This window comes from Monopterus albus, unplaced genomic scaffold (genome assembly GCF_001952655.1).
Source record: "Monopterus albus unplaced genomic scaffold, M_albus_1.0 scaffold169.1, whole genome shotgun sequence".
Classification (NCBI taxonomy): domain Eukaryota; kingdom Metazoa; phylum Chordata; class Actinopteri; order Synbranchiformes; family Synbranchidae; genus Monopterus; species Monopterus albus.
Genome location: NW_018128049.1, coordinates 605258 through 612692, shown reverse-complemented (window position 1 = coordinate 612692; position 7435 = coordinate 605258). Strand labels below are relative to the sequence as shown.

Below are 7435 nucleotides of genomic sequence, written 5' to 3'. Positions count from 1 at the left end.
CTGCCCCCGGCCCCGGGCGGCGCCTAGAAATTCTGTCCATAAAAATAATGAACAGAACTGGTGACAAAGGGCAGCCCTGCCGGAATCCAACATGCACCAGAAACAAGTTTGACTTACTGCCAGCAATGCAAACCAAGCTCCTGCTCCGGTCGTACAGGGACCGGACAGCCCTTAGCAAAGGGCCCTGGACCCCGTACTCCCGGAGCACCTCCCACAGGGCGCCGCGAGGGACATGGTCGAATGCCTTCTTCAAATCCACGAAACACATGTGGACTGGTTGGTCAAACTCCCATGAACCCTCCACCACTCTGAAGAGGGTATAGAGCTGGCCCAGTGTTCCGCGGCCAGGACGAAAACCGCATTGCTCCTCCTGAATCCGAGGTTCGACTATTGGTCGAATTCTCCTCTCCAGTACCCTGGCATAGACTTTCCCGGGGAGGCTGAGGAGTGTGATCCCCCTATAGTTGGATTTACACTGATGAGTCAAAATGTTAAGATCAACACTGATGTGCTAGACCACTGTCAGTAGGCGCTCACCACTGCTGACCAGGACCAGGTTCTAAACCCTGGCCAGAGGCACTCAGGTCATTGCACCTACCCATTTCCCAAACATCTCACATGCTGAATTGTTCACTCACTGTCTAGTGTTTTGACAATGTCATCTTGGTCTCCAAGAAATAATAGATGATATATATTATTATAATAGTTGCTTTTAGACTAAACAATTATTTTAAAAAAGACGAGAAATTGTGTTTGTTCTTCATTAAAAATAGTTTAGCTTTCTATATCACTGTACAAAGGGCACGCTGCTTCCTGTTGCAGGTCTGCACATGGACTCTGGATCTCAATTTGTGCTGCAGAATTGTTCAATATGAAGGTAATTCCAAGGGATATGTTTTCTCATTATGTTATATGCAGTGTCTGCAGGGTGATTGATGGGTTAACAGCTAAAGAACAGACATACTGACCTTGACCCATTTCTTCAGTATTGATTGACATGCAGCATTTTGCACTACGCATGTCTCTATATGAATATGTCAGCATTTAAACTGCTGTAGATCACACTGAGGAGACCTGAATTCACTACCACTGGGTGACCCCTCCTTTATCCCCTCCTCAGGAGGAGTACAGAGATCCCCCCTTTCATGAAAGGGGAAGGAAGAGTAAAAGGAGCCCCTTTTTGATATGAGCCTCCCTGAGGGGCTCTCCTGCTACTAAAGAATGTTAGAAGTTCAAGTTCCAGCCAGTAGCCCTTGAAAGCTGACCTGGTCTGCCACATGTCCTCTGTCACCAGCCAGCAAGGACAAGGGCAGGCAGGCTGGGCAAAATCAGCCAGTGCATGAAGGTGAGCCATCTGAAAGTGGCTACTGATACTGGAAGTGACACAATATAGGCAGGTTAACAACATGCATATTGGCTGCATGTTTTTATTTTTACAGAGCTAGTAATAGTAATGGATTTCTGAGACCAGTGCTAGTTTTTATCAAGGATATCAGAATCTCTCCTTATAATAGATTAGGACCTAAATTATCAACCCTATCACCAGACATGGACTACAGCTCTGGACAGTTCTGCAAATAAAAACCTAATGCAAAAGATTTGTAAGTACAGTACCAAGGCTTTCTTGTGAAGGACAGGAAAAAATTGTGTTTATGGTTAATGAGAAGGTGAACATTTACTGCAGGTCTGTAATGGGACACTAACTTGTCTCCTCCATGGAATCTGGCCATTCTACTGTACCTACCATTCCAAATGCTTCACCTTATGAGGTCACAGAGTTTCAATCTCACTCGTGGTTTGATATTTTGTCTCCATTTTTAATGCCTTCTTTTTTTTTACATAGAATGTATCCTGCTCTGGGGCTCCAGATCAGAATTAACCTCATTAATTAGTGTTGTCCCTGATAAAGAAATGAAGTATAATATCTCCTCTTGTATGTACAGTGTACATGTATGGTCACTAATGTATGGTCACTAATATACCATATCACCTGTAACCTTCCAAGAGCCAGACTGGATTTGGAAAACCACTTTTTTATTTTATTTTATTTTTTTCAAACAACTCAGAGGTACTGTCGGAGCATTCTAGTGACTGGTGCCACCTAGTTGCATTGTTGTTGCCATAAGACTGTGAGAACCACTTTCTTTGTTTTGTTTTGTTTGGTTCAATGCAATCAGCCGTAAGCATTTGCTTAAACCTGTACAATTTTTGTCATTGCCTTTTAATACCCTTACTGTCATCAATAAATATCTCTGTTCCTACAGAATCTACCTGACCTGAGGTTCAGAGGGTCCTAACAGACCAGGACACCTCTGGAGTACACCTCTAAATATCAGCACAGAGTGGAGGTATTTCCTAACTTAATGATGCTTCCCCCAAATTTTAGGCTAGTTGGGACAGATTTGCTGTTTTGAAATGGTTGATAAACATGACTTCCAGAAACAGAAGTTATTTATTTCTTTACATACTTACTTTGAGTTACCAGGACAAACACATTAATGTTTTTGCCTCTGTTAAGGACCTGACACCTTCTGTATGTTACATACTGATATTGTGTTTTTTCTTAAAAAAAAAAAAAAACCTCACCAACAACATGAAGAAAATCTGGCAATTATGACTTGCCACAGCTCTGGTACTGCCTTTCAAATGCTTAATGAACACTGTTGACCTCAGTTCAACAAAAGCAGTTGACAAAATGAACTGCCGCACAGCATTGCAATGCCACTTAGTTGACAGTGATGCTTCAGCCATTAGCTGCAAGCATCAGCCAGTCTGGACTCTTTACCACACGGGAACTCTACACAAGTGCTCTTAACTGCTCTCCTTCTGGATAAAAAGGAATCTATTTTTTGCCCATTAGCACTGGCATTAAGAGCTATTATTTGCCTTAAAGGCGATAACTATCCACTCTCACATCACCCGTCATTACTGTTATTATTCTGAGTCAAACTTGAAAGGACACAGGGATGCTTGACAGGCACTGTAGCCGCCATTTGTTTGGCTGCTCTTCGAGAAGAAAAATGGGGAGCGGAAAAAGAAGGAGGGGATTCTTAGCTTAGCCTCAGCATGGTAATGGAGATGGAAGGAATATGTTTGTGTGGGCAGATCAGACATAGCAATAAGAACTGTCTTGACCTGAAGATGAAAGATGTTTTTTTTCTCAGTTCCAGGTTTACACTGGTCAACAATGAAAGACGTTTTCTTATAGCAGTCAACAGCAGTAAAGTAGCAATGGAAAAAAATTGGGATTATTGAGTTTAATATGTAATTCCATGTGACCAAGCCACAGACAATGTCAAGGCAGGGTGTGGTAGACCAGAGCTATATGCCCTAACGATCCCTAAATCCTCCCAGGACCTCAAAAACACTTGAAAGAATAAATGACTCATCTCATTTTACTCCCTCCCCAGTATGTGCAGATATTGCTGAATGGGCAAGGAGCTGTGGTGAGGAGCAGCTAGGATGGCACAGTGATGGGCCTCACCTGTAATGGCATATCTCAGCCACTCCTTATCGATCAGCTCTGCCCCAGAACACTCGTCTAGGCTCCGGGCAGTGGGCTGAGGGGGCGGGGCCCTGGATCCCATTGCCACAGTGCCCTTGGTGAAGGCCGGTGTCCAGTGACAAGAAGCACAGTGGAGTGAGAGAGTGGAGGGGAGCTGCTTTGATGGAGGTACAGTACACACAGAATGTCATCAGTGGAGCAGGAAATACCCACTTCTTTGTGTTGAAGTACATTTGTGGCATGCAGCATGTTCATTCTGTAAGTTTCTCTACATTAATATAATTGTAATAATAGTCTTAAACAGCCACTCTACATATTTTGCACTTTCATAAAACCGAGGGACTCCTGAGAAACATATTCAAAGAGGAGTGGCAAAATTGATATCCTGACTTTTAGTTCCTAGCAATTAAAAAAAAAACTTGATCCTACAATTCACATAATCCAACTGGAAACCATGTTTTATTAGACCCTCTCTGATAAATGTCTTTCAAACTCAGTTCCCCAGTTTTTAAAGTAGAATTTGTTTCATTCATTGAGGAAGGCCATTAGTCCCACTGCTCCACTGAGCATTTTCCAAGTGTGAATGTGTGTAACTGTGCAAATGTGAACAAAGTGTTCATGTAAAAAAGAGAGGTTGCTTTCAGTAAGCTACCCCAAATAAATAAAAGCTAACAAATGGTAAAATTGGAGCAGTCATAAACCCTAATTTAATCCACCAACAAGCCAATTGTTGTTATTTTAAACATGATCCTAAATTACTAGACTTATTTGAGCCACTATTTCTAATATATAGCCATTTTCACACATGAACTCTGGACTATGGCTCTGTTCAGACTTGGCATTAACAAGCGTCCTGGAAAATCTGAACACAAGTAGCCAGCTCTAAGAGCACGCGGTCACACCTGGCATTAAAATGCATATCCAAATGCGTCCTGAGTGATCGGATCTGACCTCTCCCACTCTATATGCAAATTAACATGTACATCATTTCCACTTTTGTGTCTTTATCATCATAGATCATGTGGAAAATTAGGCTGATATGATTCACGCATAAGGGTGGTTGGGCATTAATTTATTCTAATAAAGACTGCTGCATGCAGTTCTTGCCATCACCACTGAAGCATGACGATGCAGTAAACGTCACTTTAATTCAAAAGTCACCAAATCACTATCTTGATCAAGTCAGTTGTCTTAAAACTAAAAAAGAACCACATTCCTCACACAGTTTATTTTGGCTGCATATCATATGGTGTCAAAAAGAAAACAAGGCACCATTTTATGGCGCACCGAGTGCAGCGTAATCTCCACTCACTATTGTCTAAATCACCCACGTCCCCAGTTATTTTTTGTTGCCAAATTTTTTACTGGTGTCTGTTATGATTACATGCACAAAGCCTACATGAAAACTATTGTTGTCCAGTACATTTCTGCTGTCAATTTGCCTGGTGAAGATTATTTCAACTGCAAAGGAAGCCATTCCATCATTCTGCAAGCTGTTGGGGATCACTGTCGGTTAGTAGCACACACATACCCAGTGATAGAAGCTATGCAAATGTCCTCTGCTGTATGTCTTTTCAGTTATAATGTATAAATAGCGCAAAAACATATATGTTAACAAGCCAACGGTGTTAGTTTAGTAGTCGTTCCCTCAATCCATCCCAGGACACATTGATGCTCAGACTAAAAAGAGAATGTGGACACAAGTGTCCCAGACCACTTCTGAATTCATGCCGAACAATCAGGTTTGAATCCATCCTGGAGTGTGTTCAGACCTGGCAGGAGGTGGGACATGATATGGTCAGGTAGCTATTTTGCAATTTGATCATAAACAACCAAGTCTCTTGCCTTTTCTGATGATTCTGGCACCAGTTCTTAATGACAGAAGTTTGTAAATCACATTGTGTCTCCACTTAGATATTTTCGTTGGTGTCTTCATTGTAAATGACCATTTTATTTCACCATTGACTGTATTCCTCCAGCTTCGCACAGGTCAAATGATAGAACGCCATCAACAAGGCCATGCCTCCATGCCAGTGACAGCCACAGCAGGGGACATCAGGTTTTGTCTGTCCGGCCCATTCTTGTAAACTCGATATGTCACCTTGAGAGAATTTCTTCAAATTTGTGTCCACTTGGACACAAGAATGAAATGATGAACTGGAAGCAGTAATTCTAGGTCCATCATGTTTTTGGATTACAATGATACCTCCTTGGATCACTGATGATAGTTACCACTGGTAATCAGGAGCTATCAACAAGTCTTGTCAGTCACTCAGGTTTTTACACTGGTCCATTTCTCCCATATCAAAGACAATGAGCAAGAACTGACTCTTCACTTACTGTCTTATATACACCTTGACAAGCATGATTGTTACAAGATAATCAGTGATATTTGTTGCATCTGTGAGTGATAATAATGTTTTGGCTCACTGGTATATGAAACTGTAAAAGATATTTAAATTTGATAAACAGTGGCGTTTGACTGTTTCTCTCAGTGTAGGAATTGTATTGCATCAATCGTGCTGCAATTAGGTAATTTCAAATCCATTTAATAAAAGCACAATTTAATAGGTTTAACAATTATGCTAACCCTTTAGAAGTGAGTGCTGGCCAAAGTGTTGTCAGTGGTCTAAACAAGAGTAGGAGTACAAGAACACACACACACACACACACACACACACACACACACAAAGAAGACAGGGTACACACTATATATTTTCAGAAAATCAGGATATCTGTACATGAGCACATGCTTAAAAATGCACAGTCGCACTGTGTAAATCCTCAGTGTCTGTCTCTACTCCCTTGTGACCCCATCTAGCTGCTCCTCACTTTTTTTTGACACATCAGATGAAGAAGAGGGTGGCATCGGTGGGAGGAGGTGGAGGCGAGCCAGTCGTCCTATCGGGCGCCACATTTCTCACTCGGTTAACACCTCGCTGGAGAAACAGGATGCCAGGCTTGGACCCAACCCCCACCCCCCCAGCTTCATCCAGCTAAACACACACTTAATGTATTTGTGACACTAAAGACAGTGTTTCACTTTCATGTTACCCTTATCCTTTCAATGAGTCTTCCTTGACCTTTAATCTACTTTTACTAAAGTTTAGCTGCTCCAAACTCTCTGAACTTCACAGATCAGATCCCATGTATTTAAATGTTTTTAATCAGCTTTCTTTTATAAACAAGTCATGCTGATCCTTTCTCTATTTGTTCTTGGCAACTTGTTTCTGAAAGCTGCCTGATAAGAAGACCTATGGGGAATTTGTCCAACTGGGTAACTTAGTAATACAGTAAGTGACTGGACATGGTGGGAACATAGACACCGAAACAGGCATTTTCTATGGCAAATTATATGTCTGTGGTAGTCCAAACCATGACCTTTTCTTAATCTTAACCAAAATGATAGAGTCTAAACCTCATGGAACACAGGATGCAAACTCGATACTTGGGTGTCAAAGTTAAGAACTCTGAGGGTGCTGGATTTTGTTGAGTAAAATTGTGTTTCTGGTGAATGTAATCCATGCAGCTGTTAGGTTATTTTTTAGTTAGATAGATATTCAGAGATTTGTTGTCTGAATGTTAGTGCAGCCAGGATGTCTTCCTCAGGCTGTTAAATGCAAGGTTGGTTAAGGCAGCTGAAGTCAGGGACGAATGTTATTATGACGGTAAAAGTAACCATAATATTTGTCTTAATGTGTAATGTTATGTCAAATTGTTTTAGATACACACCACGAAAACAACAGCCACACACATTATTTTCTTCATGTTTTGTCTACTGCTCTGCTCAGCTGCCAAGCTGGCATATCAGGTGACGTCACGGTTCGACAGCCCAGAAATGATTAATAATGTATAGCAATGCGTGGTTCGGGGTCTTTCTGCTTCCGGGCTGCTTTTGGCAGGCTGGGGGTTGGAAGATCTCTGGACTTG

At 41.7% G+C, this 7435-nt stretch overlaps 1 long non-coding RNA gene across 2 annotated transcripts in view; it reads left to right on the top strand.

Annotated features, from left to right (window-relative positions):
• Positions 1–7082, top strand: part of LOC109969040 (uncharacterized) — a 41885-nt gene extending 34803 nt beyond the window's left edge. The window contains exons 1-5 of one of the 2 annotated variants that reach the window (XR_002276222.1): positions 436–584; positions 823–877; positions 1121–1345; positions 2265–2348; positions 3411–7082. This is a non-coding gene — a long non-coding RNA (uncharacterized LOC109969040). Of the gene's footprint in view, positions 1–435; positions 585–822; positions 878–1120; positions 1346–2264; positions 2349–3410 lie in introns of those variants that run through there. The other variant, XR_002276223.1, reaches the window with a different exon arrangement.
• The last annotated feature ends 353 nt before the right edge of the window (positions 7083–7435 follow it).